Source organism: Lissotriton helveticus, chromosome 11 (assembly GCF_964261635.1).
Source record: "Lissotriton helveticus chromosome 11, aLisHel1.1, whole genome shotgun sequence".
Taxonomy (NCBI): Eukaryota; Metazoa; Chordata; class Amphibia; order Caudata; family Salamandridae; genus Lissotriton; species Lissotriton helveticus.
Window position 1 is genome coordinate 1,116,087,440 of NC_136072.1, and position 17,015 is coordinate 1,116,104,454.

Below are 17,015 nucleotides of genomic sequence, written 5' to 3' on the forward strand. Positions count from 1 at the left end.
GCAGCTCTGTAATATCTTGCTAACAGTGCGTTTTGTGGGCTGTGACCTTCGCACACTGCTCAGGTGGGACTCAAGGGCAGGCTTTATACATGGAAGCAGACACTCTGCCTAGCTAGGTTCAGAGCCCCCTGTAACACTTGGCCAGTCACTGGAAATGTAGATTGAGCAGTGCCAGGGAGGTATTTTCAGTCTTTCGAAAACTGTCTCTTACTGTAACAATCTGTGATCCATCGTCCTATTGTTAGTAAGACTCTGCGTTTGTGCAACATAAGCATTAAGACTACGGGGACTGAGCCGACTCATACTATCAGATTATGTTGGCCTGATTCCTATCTAGCACACAATGCGCCACCTGGACCCATAAACCTCACAGGGCACCTGATGGAATCTGCAATCTCAGAACATGACAACCCAAATACCCTGAAGAAATCATGGAAACAGATCTACTCTATCGTTGTCATCTCAGACATGCTCAAAAAGAGGCACATGAACTACACAAATCAGCATTTTAAACATGTATTTAAGCAATTGGATTATTGCGTAAAATACATGTGCTGCAATGATTAGTAGAATAAAACAAAGCATAGTAAACAGCATTATGAGAAAAGTGAACAAGATTAATAATTCAACCATTACAGTTAATGCATGGATTCTATGCATACATATAACTGTATTCCTACCTACTACTGCCTGTCCAAGAGATCATAGGGTGGATGTATTTCTAACAGATACCTTATAGTGGTCTAACACCCCATTTACCTCCATGCGTGTGTCATCCGGTAGCCAGTCTGGTGCAGAACAAACTGGCGTCACTCTCAAGATAGGTATGAGATTCACCTGGGCTGAACTCGGACATGAAGAGACCACGACAATCCATAAAAATGCTCCTCTGCTAAACAAAGGCTTGGTACAGTTTATAAATTAAAACTCTATCCGTTGTATCTGTGTCTTGGTTTTGGTCCGGCTGTCATTGTTGATTCTGCCCACTCTGAGCTGTTGTCAAACAATCAACAACAAACAAGGGCAGTTTTCTCAGTTTACTTGGTCCTTGGAGACAATTTGCGATAATATGATAATGTGCATATGAATAAATATATTTGTGAGCAGAACACTTTCTGAGTACACTATTGTATGCAAACTGTTAGAAATGGGGTAGCGTGATGCAGAGCGGGCGGGCCAAACTCCAGAGGACATGTGTAAAGCATCCACGCAGTACACACAGGCGACACACAAGGTGCACTCCAAAAAGAGACACGACACAAGGTCGTTTAAGTATAACATTTGTATTGTGTCAAACATACGATAGTGATCACAGTAGTCTATGTACTGCACCAACTGGCGCCAAGGCAATATTTACAAGGGGACTATATACATGGCAGGGCCAATCTGGCCACTGCCAGAACCATTGCAAGGTACACAGAATAAAGGTAAGTCCATCAGGCTCAACTCTGCAATAAAGACATCATAGCATCACAGTAGACAGTAGCACAGGGAAATAAAAGCTTTGTCCCATTAGCATTAGGACACATCGGCATCAGACCTGAGAGGAAAGAAAACCGGTTTGCAGGTCCCTAGGCATAAAAGCGTAAGCATGAGGTATAAATATTACTTAACCCTGTAGGCAATAGGAAAGAACCGTTATCATGAAACAGGAAACAGGGTAGGCATGAGCAGGCGAGCATTGGACATCTGCACACTGCAATAGGCATAAAAGCGTTCTCATCAAACATGGACCTGTGGGCATAAACACATATAACTTGGGGCATCAAACATCTGCGCATGAAGTGTCAACCATATTCATGTGGGGCACTAACCCCGAATCTAAATCACCATGGCCCTACGCACATTAGCCGGGGGAACCTTAACAGTGGACATCACCCTAAAACATACTGGAGATACTGGTGGGCAACATCACATTAGGCACCATTCGGGGCGTCAGGCATTATCATACGTAAGCGGGAAAACATTATGCGTAACATCAGCAACCTCCGCAGCCGGAAAACACTAGGCCTAAAACCTTCATTAGCATGAACACATTTAACATGAGGGCATACTGCATCAGCCTAAATCACGTTGGTAGGGGGGCATAAGCCATTAGAATAAACATCATCGCAGTCAGCTGGCATCAACACCCACAGTCCTTGCCACCTATGCCGCAGATGAGTTTCTGGTGCACTGCGCAGTCACAAAGGGGTCTCTAAACTCACGAAGGCCCAAACACGGTGTAGCTGCCACTGTCAGATGGGGCCAGCTGTGTACAGTAACTCAGGCCAGCATGAAGAACATGGCAGTCTCTCTTCTGAGGCTCTCAAGTTACCAAGGCCCCACGCAGTGCAGTTCCACTTGAGCCCCTACAACAAAACACTGGTCCCGGGGGCGGGCACCGACAATGTGCCTCGACACCACCCCCCAACCACGGGATGACTGACCCCACTCCTGGGCTCGTTTCAAGTATGCTCAAAACTGCGGTAATGATGGGACACCGGAGCCCCCGGGACTTAAAGGACAAAGGCCCAAATGTCCAAGACCATTGCAGCGGCCCGCGACGGCGGGTCCAAGGTGGGTTCCAAAAGAGCATGTGCACTTCTGGTGCCGCCTCCGGCACCAGGCTCTCCTAGGTTTCTCCTGTGGATCCTCAGGGACTTCCATGCGGTGTTGGGGAGGGGGCAGGCACCGACAATGTGCCTCGATGCCTCCCTCTCTCTCATTCTCTCTCGGCAGCTGCGGGCACTGCAGGGCTCTCCTCTTCAACGTGGGAGCCCCGCCAGCAGCACCTTTCTGGCGGCTTCCCCCGGCGTCTTCACCCCATCCTCCGGCAGCTTGGCACTCTCACACGGGCTGGTGGCGGTTTCGGGGTAGGGGGCGCACTGCTCTGGCTCCTCGAGGGCTGCGGGGCTCTCCTATGCACATGGGAGCCCCGCCTGCGGCAGTACCTCAACAGACTACACCCGGGCCCCCTCCTGGGACCCGGGACTTCGATGTGGCCTCCATGAGGCTGCAGACGTCCTCGCGTGCTCTGGGCCAGCGCGGGGTAGGCTCCCGCCTGGCTTCTCGGCTAACCCGGGGCTCCCTCGTCACCACAAAGCCTCGCACACTACCACAGGTGTCCCGCTCCTTCTCGGACTCCCCTTCGCTCATGGGGAGCCCCGCCTACTACCAGGTCACTCCTTCCTCTTCTGGGCCAATGCAGGCAGCGCAGCGGCCCTTAGCTAATCTCGGGTTGCGGCGGTGATTGCCGGGCAGTTGCCACCAAAACCGCAGGGTGAGCACCCGTTTAATTCAAATAAAAACAGGGAATACAGCAATAACGCCGGGTAGGCAAACGCTGTATTAAATGCTTGGAGGCAGCACACACGCGGGGTGGGAACCCGAGATGGCAGCAATAACGCGGGGTAGGCTCCCACTAAACTAGCATCCAAACCACAGGGTTTCACGGCAAACAGCGCTCCACTTCTCCACACCACACAGCAAAGTAGCGCCCTCGCTCCTCACCTCCTGGGCAGTAAAGATCAAGCGCTCTCCTTCACAGGCAATGACAGATAGCCTTCCTGAGGCACTAGGGAGCAGGCAGCAGGGCACAGTCACTGGAATTATCACGCTCTCACAGAAGGGGTTGCGACACAGCGCTCACCAAGCGCTAGTCAGCAGGCAGGGAGGGTACAGGCAATCCAACCATAGCGCTTCTCTTCCCCTGGCACTCCACACATAGCGATTACGAGGCGCATGGTCCCACCAGCAGCCTCAGGGACCAAAGGTAGCACTCCTCACCTCCTTCAGGGCACGGTCAAAGGTGCTCCTTGGCATTCAGATAAAGCGCTCTTCTTTTCCAGGCGCTAGGGAGCAGTCAGGGCCCAGGTGTAGCACCCACGCGGCGCTAGGGCAGTAGAGCAGACAGGCAGTGCTAGGCCAGGTCAGCGGTCAGTGGGTACTCATCAGTACAGGACAGCAGCTCCTCGGAACCATCATCCCCTGTAACGTGGCACTCCTCCTGGTACAGCAGCCTGGACCCAGCAGCGGGCTCTCACTGGCTCTGTGGACAGTGGAGGGGAACAGATGGGCTCAGGGGCCAGCACACAGGCCCATGCGGCAGTACCTCCTAGCAGCAGGTCCCCTCACGTTCACGTCCATGCTCTGACTGAGCACATGATGGCACAGCCCCCTTCTTTATATGCCCCTCATTCCACCTACCAGACAGTGCCAGAAGCTTCAAGAAGCATCTGGGTAAACTGGTTCTACCTGGCTCAGGGGGAGGAGCAGAGCACCCTGGGTGCCAGGCTTCCCTCGAAAAGCTAGGGCAGCTGGGAAACAACAACTAGACTGCTAACCCACTACAGTCAGGTGGCACCACACACAGCCATGGCATCCATTTTAAAAGCGACATTTCACCAGGGTGCATTCTTATAATGGGGGAATTAAAGGTGCGTACACCATTGCATCACATTTAACATGGCATCTCACACCACACATGACCTATACATTTCTCTACCATGGGGGAGACATCCTCAAATAGGGGGGTCGAAAAGCGAAAAACTTCGGGAAAAAAGGCCAAGTCCAACACAAGCACACATGCAAAATGTGCTAAAAAACATCATTTAAAAAAATGTCAACTTCGAACGTGAACATATAATACGGAAGTGTTTGTTCATGGCACCCATTGACTTCACGACATTAGTGTGACTAATGACTGGACTTGCTGTGATGCGAGCATTTTTATAAAATGTGTTATAGTAACCTGAGATACTAGCCGCTTGGCAGGGCTGTTGACCCCATTCTCCCCCCCTCCACCCCCTCCCACCCCGGGCATCTCATAGAAACATGCTGAAGCTTCTTAAGCACTCCTTTCCATTTGCTTTCTGGTACACTTAACCCTGGTTTATCATTAGAATTATAGGACTACGTCTCCCAGAATGCAAAGGAAATTGGACTGCATCAGTTGCTCACACATGATTTGAGCATTTTAATATTTTTTTTCTTTAACTAATCAAAACGTTTTCAAATGGAACTAAGTGCAAGAATCCTGAACTGCTAGTACTTTTTGATCTTTCTGTAGTACTTTTATATGTCTGTGGGATGCAACAGTCTAGTCCTATTTTGGTTGGTGGTGTATTGTTGCTCTCCAATGTCTGTGAGCAGTGCTGATGTTTAGAATATCAGCATGAGTGAAAGATAAGGCGATTAAGGCATGGTCTGAAACAGTTATGGGTTCTATTTTAAGATTTGAAATTAAATAGCATAATTTCCTGGATGAAAGTAAATGGTTATCACAGTAATATGTAGAATGAGCATTAGAAAAGAAAGTAAAATCTTTATCTGTAGGATGAGTCTCCATTGATCAATAAATAAAGTGTGTCTAAAATGCTTTAAATAGGGACTATGACTTTGGAGGATGAAATATGTTTAAATTATTTCTAAAAATGGCTCAGAAGTCCTATTAAATAAGCACAGTTGTGCCTTGCACTGGGAACTTGTTTTGTTAATGTTCTGCTGTAAGAGGACAAGGATAGCAATTTTTAAATAGTTAAATGCAGGCATGGTGTCCTCTGCACCCAAGGGGAGTTGCTGTGTGCAGTGCTTAATGTGTAAAATATTAAGTGTGAGGGCTCTGACCAGGAGGCAACTGCAGCTTGCACCAACTATTGCTCCTGTCATTGCTGCCAAAACAACTAATAGCCATCTCCCTCGCCAGCAAGTGCTACAGTTCAGATTATTCGAGGTCCCCAAAGCTAAAGGAATTACTATCATGGCAGATATTAGTAATTTTTAATGTATATTGTATTTATAAATAACCAATGTTCTGATCATCTCTAAATTAGATGAGCAGCGCCACCATGTGGCAGACTGTCTTAAGTGTGGTGCTAACAATTAAGGGCCTGTGCGGAGCACCCAAAACAAATTAAGATTCAGGGGCATATTATCTATGAAGTGGCGGTGAGAGGCGTTAGCCTCCTTGGCTTAACGCCTCTCATCGACACTTGGGAAGCGCCAGTCTGCACCATATTACGAAGGATGTGGTGGAATCTGGCGTTTCCGTCTGTGATGGCGCTAAGTCTCACGACTTAACGCCAACGCAGGCACACATGCACCAGAGTGCAAGAGTCCCTGTGAGCAGGGAGGTTTGTTTCTGTACAGGAAGATGTCCCTTTCCTGTACATAAACAAACCTAAAATGGCATTCTGTAACTTACATGTATGCTGCTTGATGCAGCACACATGTAAGTTCCAAAATGGCATTTAAAAAAAAGGTGTGACACCTTCCTGTTCGTAAACAAACCATGGAAGTTTGCTTTTTCCATGTGTGCTGCACAAGGCAACACACATAGGAAAAGCAAAAAACGAGGAGAAATGAAGCATTTCTCCTCATTTCGCCACCTTAAGACCAGGATTTTCCTGGTCTTAAGTTCGGCGCTGCCACCTATTATTGCCTCTCTTGATAATAGGTGCCAGCGTCGAAGTGAATGGGTATTGCGGTGGAACGCCCACCGCAACACCCACTGCATGCCCCTTGCACAGTAAATTTAGCGTGAAAGGGGCCCTATTACCATGGCAGCGTTAATTCACTTAACGTAGCTGTTAGGCACGTTATGTGGTTTAACCCTGCCTTGGTAATAGGGCGCTGACCCTATCGCCACCACAACGTCACAAAAAGTGACGTTGTGGTGGTGATAGGGGCTTGGTAATAGGCCCCTGGAAACCACCGGCTCAAATTAAGCACTGGTTGTGTGGGGACGTAATATATTTCAATACAAGCAGGTAAATTGAAAAGGTAATTCAGTTACAAGTATTGTAAATGTATTACCCAAATCAGCAACTATCCCATGCCCATGCCTACGTGGACTATCACAGATACCTGCACTATTTTCTTTATGCGTTTTTTTATCGTATGCATTGTCTAGAATATCACTAGTGGGACTATCTGAAGTGTCCTTAGAAGCAAATTGTAGGGGTGCATACATTAGTCCACAGTTAAACTGGTGGCTGTACTTTATGAGATAAAGTAGCCCCTGCCAAACAATATACAGATATTGCAACTCACTAAGAAGTTCCATGACCATATAGTGGAACGAGGCCGAAGGTGACTTACAATATCATTATCATCTACTGCAGCAGGTACTTTATTCCATGTCATACATGATCACACCATCACATTTCTCACAAGCCACTTAAATCCTTGGTGTGTAGCTATTGGTGTAAAATAGCCCCGCAGCACTTATGGTGCGGAGGGCCCCCGAGCTCCAGGGTGCCCCCTCCTGCACTGTGCACGGGCGGTGAGGTCACTGTCCTTACAGCTCCTGACTGGGTCCAGAGCATGGGGGGGGGGGCCCTCTGTGAAATTTGCAGGGGGGCCCCCTTAGGTTTCGTTACGCCACTGCCTGGCGCAGAGCAGCCGCGGAGCAGCTTCAAGCACAAACCCTGAAAGAGGTAATGGCCGGTGACCAATGGGTGAGGAATTCTGAGGAATTTTCCTGTGAGATAGTGTTGGGGAGGAGGACTGTGCACAACTTCAGAAGCCCAGCCTTGGGGCGAGAGTGGAGCAGTGAGACTCCCACCAAGCCCCACCAGGACAAGATCACACAATCTGACGCCTCAGGGGAGGATAGGAGCACTGGCACAGTGAGGTTGCACAGCGGCTAGCTGTTCAAACCCTTATCTGCAGCATAAGTTGCAAGCCACTGAGGGTGACATCTGGAGTGTGGGCTTACCCCGGCACTTCCCAGAGAGACAGTGCTTTTTCTTCTTATTTTGGGAGAATTTCAACATGTACAGCGGAAGCTGCATGGTGTGAGAAGAGGCAGTGAGGCAGAACAGAGGAGGGCCCACACTGTCTGGAGACTCTCACATGTGGGATACCCCATGTACGCTCTTGTCCCAATAGAATAGCCACTTACAACAGCCCAGGACTTCTCCTCCAGAGGCTGGTCACAAAATGGTCAGACAATGTTTCCCTAAAGGGGGTGGAAATCTGAGGACCGGCCTGCTTCCCCATGCACTAGGCCTATGAGAGTGACACCAGAGGCTCCCACGGCACACAAACCTCTGAGCCAATCCGGGAAATGTAAGAAATTTCTCTAGGTAATCACCGATGTAAAGATCTCACAGGACTGGAAAATAGAAGCCCTAACGCTAGACATGGGTCTGCTGAGGGAGGACCAGGTCAAATTGAAAGACTGAGTTGAAACAGTGGAATAGACACTGGCCACACTGAGCCCACAGTAGCTGACGTCAAAAGCAGGTCAAAGACCTACAGCAGTGGTCTTCAAACTTTTTAATGCTGCACCCCCAGTAAATATAAAAAAAAATCTTTAGCCCTCCCACCCAGAATTTTTCACAACTATCCTATTCAATTTGAAATGTTTAAATATGTCGAGACTTAGTTAAACATTACAGTTATGTTGAACCTTTTAAAAATGCAATCAAATTCATGATAAGTAAACATACTACACCGGTTAGGTAGGTCTTACTAACATGTAAAAGTATCCACAGTGGGGTTATCCGAAATGTGGGTGAGGAGGTTTGAAGACTATTTGTAGTCCCTTCCATTTTGAAACATACTCTCCGCCTGATATAAATGGCAAAATATGGCTTACTGTTGATCATTTGTTTTAAGCTTAACACAAAGCTCTGCTATCAGCATGATGCTTCTTTTAACCAAAGCCTGGTTCCCCCCTGGGATCAGTGAACAGTGCACAGTGTCAGCCATGCAGCCAGTCGCCATATTATGACACTGGGGTCATCTACTGGTAGCACACATGCTATATTATACTACAGAAGAGATCAATTACTACAAATAGGTAAGATTGATAAAAAATGTTCTATAAAGCAAACCCCTTCTGGTAGAGAAACTGACTCCCCCTCAGCCACTTCTAAGGAATGATTTAATGCAATGAGTATCGGCCTTATCAGTGCCCAGTTATTAGTAAAATACTCCCTAGACAGTAATTTGATGCTAGAGACCAATAAATGGGATATATTATTGGTAATGGAAACATAGACCTCATGTGACACATCCATTGATTTTGGCAGGGTATGCCCACGGGGTTTTGGAAATCAGCACCTCCCACAAGAATATAGGAAAGGAGAAGGAGTTAGAATAATTTTTAAAGAGAAATATAATTGTACCATTTTAGCCTTAGATGAATTGGTAGGCTTTGACCTAATGGGCTTTACACTAAAATCAGGAAAAGACTGTGTTCTCGCAGGAATGCTTTGCTACTGACCAAAGGACCCAACAAGCCCCTACTTACAATCGTGTATAGAGATCATATTAAATATGGCTCTTACATATAAAACTTTTGTCATGCATGGATATTTTTATATGTGGGCGGAGGGGAATCATTCACTCTCCTTTGGGGAACTACATAGTTCCTGTGACATTTTGGGGCTATGACAATTAGTCTATGGTCCCACTCAGCAAGGTGGCCACACCTTGGATCTTATTTTCTCACCAGAGTAGTTAAATTGTAATTGATGACATTATTCCCATGTGTTGGACTGACCACGCTTTGGTGGCTTTCACATTAAGGTAAAGGAACTAAATACTTTGAAGCTGGAATCAGCCAGGATGAGACCAGGCAGAGTCTGGCATAAACTAAACAGGCCAGCACAAGGTAAGAAAATTGATTTGACCACAACATTTGATTCTATGAGGACAGTAGATGACAACAATGAAGCTCAGAGAAAATAATCCTAAAGGAACTAGACAAAGAAATGGCCATTATTAATAGTGAAACTCGGCAAAGGGCCCTCAGCCACTTGGAATAGCTTACTGTTAAAAACATCAAAACAAGCATTAAAAAGCTGGAAAGAAAATTGTTCAGTTTCTACTTAGAAGAGGAAAAACAACGAATAAAGAGCATCTTAAATGACTATCAGAAAGAGGTTTGTACGGCAAAAGCTAATTATTATGCTAATTCAATTTTTGATATCACGCGCAGATTATCAAATCCTCACAAGCACTCTGTGATATTCTTGCTGAATTCTTTGAGAATAATATCAAAGCGAGTCTAGTGGACTTCGAAAATACTCACCAAATGACAGATCTTGGCCCTAGCGTTGGCCATCCAGATATGATAGGCCTTTTTTAAAAACAGGGGAAGATAACACAATCCGAGTACATATTCCTGAAGATTCCTGGGTAGCTCATTATAGTAAAATCTTCAACCCTAATGAAATACCTCAAATTGCTACCATGGGAGAGGGTGAATATGGTGATATTAACACGGAATCAGCAAAGCTACTCAGCGATTCACTAACGCTCACGGAAGTGGAGTTAGCTTTGACTAAGGGGGCGGCTTTAAAGGCCCCTGGCCCCGATGCAATTCCCTTAGACCTATTTAAATATAACTTGAAGGTCTGGTCCCCATTACTTTTGAACGTTTTTAAGGCAGTAGTGTTGGGGCAGATTCCGACCTCATGGAAAGAGGCGGTTGTGGTGCCTATTTTTAAAAAAGGGGACAAGTCGAACCCACGTTGCTATAGGCCAATATCATTAATAGATGCTTCTTGTAAACTAATGGGTAGGGTGATATTGGCTCGTCTGGAAACCTGGGCAGAGTCAACTGGGATTATTGTAGAATCACAGTATGGGTTTAGAAGAGGGAAAGGAACCACTGAGCAGTGCTTGAATTTAGCACTGATTATGGGCAAGTACATGGGTGCCAAGAATAATCCTATTTACTTGGCATTCATGGACTTGTCCAGTGCCTTTGATACGGTATGCAGGGACAAATTGTGGCGTATGATGGAGTCTATGGGGTTTAAGGAGCCTTTGGTCACTCTGCTCCGTAGGTTACACACCGCCACAACAGTTAGGATTAGATACGGTCCGGGAGGAGAAAAAACTAGACATATATTATCCACTGAAGGTGTCCGCCAGGGATGTATTTTAGCTCCTTTTTTATTTCTGGTTTATACAAATGGTTTAGAAGGTTTTCTGATGGAAACTGGTGCTGATTTTCCTAAGATTAATGGTAAAAGAATTCCAATGCTGTCATATGCAGATGACACTGTCCTAATGACCCTTACCCCCAATAGCATGCAGATTTGCTTGAATGCTTTTGATATGTTTATGGGAGATTTAGATCTTGGGGTCAATTTTACTAAATCTTTTGCCATGACTTGCGGTTTAAAAAGTGCCAAAATCCGCAAATTCACAGTGAGGGATTTTAACATAGAGAAAGTTGATAACTTCAACTATCTGGGAAACCTTTTTAATAAAAAACTGAACTGGGAACCGTTGTTGTTAGCCCGAGTTCAAAAGGTTTCACAGTCAATTGAAGCTCTCTTTCGCTTTGCTAGTAAATTAGGACAACGACGTATAGCTGAAATAACATCTTTGTATAAAGCCAAATGTGTTTCTGCTATGACCTATGGAGCTGGTGTTTGGGGGTCACATAATTGTGAAAAGATACAGATTATGGAGAATACGTTTCTAAAACGTTTATTATCTGTTCCATCGGGCACATCAAATATATTTTGCCATGGTGAGGTTGGAATTGAGTTCGTACGTGATACTATTCACGTTGCACCTTTAGTATTATGGTCTAAAGTTTGGCAATCTGATGATTTGAAATTGACAAAAGATATTCTTCAAGATTGTCTCAAACTCGAGCATTATAGGGAAATCCCATGGCTCCGATATGTCAGGGATACTTTTTATAAAATTGGGCTAGACACTATGTTTAGAAACCCTGACATGCTTAATAAGGATACTAAGGAAATTATAAAAAAAGCGTATAGTCTTAAATTGGGTTCCCTAAAGAAGAATGAACATGTATTACGTGTCCAGGGAAGACTAGTGCGACCCTTTTATTTGACATACATTTTGAACACGCAAGGGCGTTTCTATCTCACAAGGTTTCGCCTCGGTACCTTACACTTCCTTTTTGCTTTTCCAAAGCAGGGGGGTTGGAGGGAGAAGTTACCTTGTTGCCCTTGTAATAATAAGGTTTCGCAAAATACCCTGCACCTAATCCTTTTTTGCACTTTGTATAAGGACCCAAGAAATTCCTTCATCAGACCATTATTATTATCCCTTGGAACGTGCTATTATAAAGAAGCTTATGAATTTTTGTTATCACTGTCAACTGTAAATATCTGTAATGCTGTATTGAATTTTATTAGATCAGCTCTTGCAATCAGAAACCGCTATTGAATATATTTGTGAAAATCAGATTTATGTAATTATGTATCATGGTCGTATTATAGAATCATGTAGAAATGTATTGTGATTTTATTGTAGTTTAAGTATTTTTAAATTGATGTATACTTTTATGATTTCCTTGAGAAATCGAAATAAAGTTATTTGAATCGAATCGAATCGATATGATACATTCAACATTACTGACTATCCAGTCAGAGATAGATGTCCCAAATATGGCTTACATTCCTGCAAACCATTTTAATAAGGTAGAATTTTTGCATCCAATGAAGAAACCCACAGCGGACACCAAAGACCTCAGAAACTTCCGCCCCATCTCTCTTCTTCCCTTCCCGGCGAAAGTGATCGAGAAGATCGTCAATAAGCAGCTGACCGCATTCCTCTAAACCAATGGGTCCCTCGACCCATCCCAGTCCGGATTCCGAGCCAACCACAGCACCGAGACTGCCCTCATGACAACAGAGAAACCACTGCCCTCATTCTCCTGGACCTCTCAGCAGCCTTTGATACAGTTTGCCATCGCACCCTAATAACCCGCCTGCACAACGCCGGGATCCAAGACAAAGCCTTGGACTGGATCACCTCTTTCCTCGCCGACAGAACCCAGCGAGTCCGCCTCCCCCACTTCCGCTCCGCGGCGACTGAGATCATCTGCGGCGTACCACAAGGCTCATCACTCAGCCCAACCCTCTTCAATATCTACCTGAGCCCCCTCGCGACCATCGCACGCAAACACAACCTCAACATCATCTCATCCGTCGACGATACACTCCCTTACCAAAGACCCAGCCACCGCCGGATGTATGATGTTACAATGCATACTTTTACAACGCATACCTTTACAACGCTTTTTTTACAACGCAACATCCATTACAACGCATTCCATTACAACACATACCATTACATTGCATGTATGGTAATTATTGGATAGTGAAGGGGTAAAAATTACTATTCTAACTCCAGGGGGGTGCAACAGTAGGGTAAGTGTTGGATAGTGCAAGGGTACTATGCGTTGTGATGGTATGCATTGTAATGGTATACGTTGTAATGACTGTGTTGTAATGACATGCGTTGTAGTGTCATGCGTTGTAATGGTTGCGTTGTAATGGCATGCGATGTAATGGATGTTGCGTTGTAAAAGTCTCATTGTAATGGTCGTGCGTTATAAAAGTTGTGTTGTAAAGGCTGTTTCCCGCCGCCGCCAAACTCAACCTCCAGGAAGGAATGAAGAACTTCGCAGAATGGATGAAACTCAGCTGTCTGAAATTGAACTCAGACAAGACGGAGGTCCTCATCTTCAGACCATCCCCATCTGCCTGGGACGACTCCTGGTGGCCCGCAGAACTAGGCACCGCACCGACACCCACTGACCACGCACGCAACCTGGGATTCATCCTGGACTCCTCTCTCATGATGACCAAGCAAGTAAACGCCATCTCATCCTCATGCTTCAACACCCTGCACATGCTCCGTAAGATCTTCCGCTGCATCCCTATCGGAACTAGAAAGACAGTCACCCAGGCCCTCGTCACCAGCCGACTTAACTACGGGAACGCCCTATACGCAGGAACCACAATCAAACTTCAGAAAAGACTCCAACGCATACAGAACGGATCCGGCATGACTCATTCTCGACATCCCCGGCCACAGTCACATATCAGCCCACCTGAGAGACCTGCACTGGCTCCCTGTCAGCAAAAGGATCACGTTCAGGCTCCTCACCCACGCACACACAGCGCTCCACGACAAAGGCCCTGAATACCTCAACAACCGCATCACGTTCTACACTCCAACACGCAAACTCCGCTCCGCCAGCCTCGCCCTCGCCACCATCCCACGGATCCGCAGAACCACCGCCGGAGGAGGGTCATTCTCCTACCTGGCGGCCAAGACATGGAACTCCCTCCCCGCCCACCTACGTCTGACCCAGGACCACCTCACATTCAGGAAACACCTCAAGACCTGACTTTTTGAGCAGAAGCGGTACTCCCCCCCCCCCAGCGCCTTGAGACCCTCATGGGGGAGTAGCACACTCTACAAGTGTATTGATTGATTGATGAATGTCTGAGGACTATTTTGGAGCAATAAAATCTCTACCACCTTTGGCTCACCTTTAGATCCTCTACCTCACAGAGTCTGGAAAGATATGGCTGAAGAATGAATCTCCCCAATACTACATATATGTTAACAATCACTGGAATAAGACTATGTTCCACAGGCCAGGAAAAGGCTAAAGTTACCCCCCCTACTGAAAAAGCTCTCTACGGACCCTCTGGTTCTTAGTAATTACAGACCAATATCATTACTACCTTTTCCTATAAAATCCAAAAACGATAGATAACCAAAAGATTGTCTATGCATCTGGAAGACTAAAATCTCCTAGAAGATGAGCAGTTTTGAGTTAGACCAGGACTTGGAACTGAATCTTCATTACTATTGGCTTTGAATAAACTCCAGATGAGGGTGGATAGCGGTCAGTCAGCAGTTTTGATATTACTCGACCTGTCAGCCACCTTTGACAGGCTTACTAACAAAACATGACTTGCTATGAATGTAGTTAGTGACCCAGTACTGAATTGGATGTGCTCATACCTGTCACATCACTGCCAAGCGGTTTCCCTGCCCCTTATTGCTCTGATTTTAAAACCGTTCAACATGAAGTCCCTCAAGGATCTGCACTGAGCCCAATTCTTTTTGATATTCATATGAGGCCTCTCATATCACTTATTAAATCCCATAACGTCAGGCTTGTTAACTATGCTAATGACACACAATTGTTTTTTTCTAGTGAAAGCAATAATCCTGATGATCTGGACTCCTTCCACAATTGTTTGAGCAACATTCTAAATTGGCTAGAGAAGTATTCCTTAAACTTTAATGGGGACAAAACTGAGTTTCTGTGTTGTTCAGCTAACAGAGCCCCCATGAAACTTCCTTCGAATTTCTGGCCACTGACAAATGATGACGAGATAAAAGACTTACGACCTGATTTAGATCTTGGGGGAACTGTGAAAGATATCCAAAGCGCCGGAATATAAATCTCATTATATTCTATAGGATTTTTATTTTGGTGGATGGGAAATCTGTCACTGTTGTGAAGGTGCAACCCGTCAGTCAAGATCTAAATCAGGTCCTTAGGGATGGTTCTCAATCTAGGGGTCATCTTTGACCATAAGTTATCCTTGGAGAACCATGTAAATAAAGTTGCTGCTACCTGCTTTTCACTTCTCTGGAGTCTAAGGAAACTCCTGCCGCTGCTGCCCGCTCAAGCTAAAACGTTAATTGTGCGAAATGTAATATTATGGAGGCTGGAGCTACTGCAATGCTTTGTTGCTAGGAATACCAGACTATCTGATCAGTATATTGTATCGAGCTCAAGCCACAGCTGCAAAAGTAGCTTTAAGCAGGCCAAGAATATTGCCTTCCTCCAGTGCTATGAAGTAACTTCACTGGCTTCCAATAAAACAAAGGATAGGCTTTAAATCTCTTTACATAGTTTTTAAAGCACTTCAGGTCAAAGGCCCTTTGCCCCTGAAAAGAAGATTAAAAAGGTGTGTTCCAAGGAGGAACTTTTGTTCAGCAACTGTGAATCTCATCTGCATTGCAAAATTTCGGAAAACAAGACTGGGATGTCAGGTTTTTATGCTCAGAGTGGCTCAGCTCTGCAATAAATTACGAGTCGCTTTAAGATCTGACCTACTGCACTTTAAAAAAGCCGTAAACACCTGGTTCTTTCCTGTTCAAGTAGCTTGCACTGATTTGGCTTTCTCTCAATAGCAGTATGTTCTTCATCTAATTAGAGATACCAGCACCATTATACCTGTATGGTGATTGTGTGCTTTATTAATGTAATTTACAAAATAAAAAAATAAAAATACCTTGTGCTACAAGTGGCCAGAAGCAAGCAACCATGGAGGGTACACAATAGTAGAATCAACATTTACCCAGATTACACAACCGAGGTGCAGAGATGCCGGGGGCTCCTACATGGTGATCAAACAGAAGCTTCAACAACTGGGTCGCAAATGCTCACTCATGTATGCCTCCAAGCTCCAAGTACAGGATTTTGAGGGTACCCTTTTCTTCCCAACTCCAGCCGAAGTATGTGAGTGGCTGTAGACCAAGGGGAGGCCACACATGGAATCAGACTCTCCGTCTTACTCCGAATGGCAGACACGCTGGCCCGACAACAACAAGATGGAAGGAACGCAGTACGGCCCTCCAAGGAGCAGAATTAGAACTTTGCAGTAGTTCTGAAAAGGGGATGTCTGAAACCATGGCGGGATTGCCAGGGGGACACACAGACAGTGGTAGAAAGTGAACTGGAACTCCGGTGTGGATCTGACTTCCCTCCAATGAGAGCTGACCATGTCATTTGATAGGGGGAGGATGTATCATTTTACACACTGCATTACCATGGTGCTCCGCATGGTTGCCGGGGTGGTGGGGCCAGTGCATCTGTGCATAAGTTGGGGCTAGGGCTTTGCTGTGGCCCAGGGGAGCAGACCTAAAGAGGGTAAGAGGGAGGCACAATGCTGTTCTCATCACATACCTACATAGCTATAAGATACTGGTTCCACCGGGATCTGGGCTGGGAAACATTTCAAGCTTTCTGCTTAGAGTTTCTACTTATGTGTCGTGTTTTGGCCACGACCATGGGAAGGGTGTTGGTGCGACTATCGTGGTTATTGTTTAAGAGGACCAACATAGTTGGGCAGCATATACCACAGAGACCATTCAACTGCTGGGCCTGGGGTGGAGATTTGTTAGAGATGGAGAAGACACCGCATGGCATCGTATTGTTCTGGAATTATACCCAGTTATAATCTTTTAACCTAGAATGTGTTGGGGATGCCTAC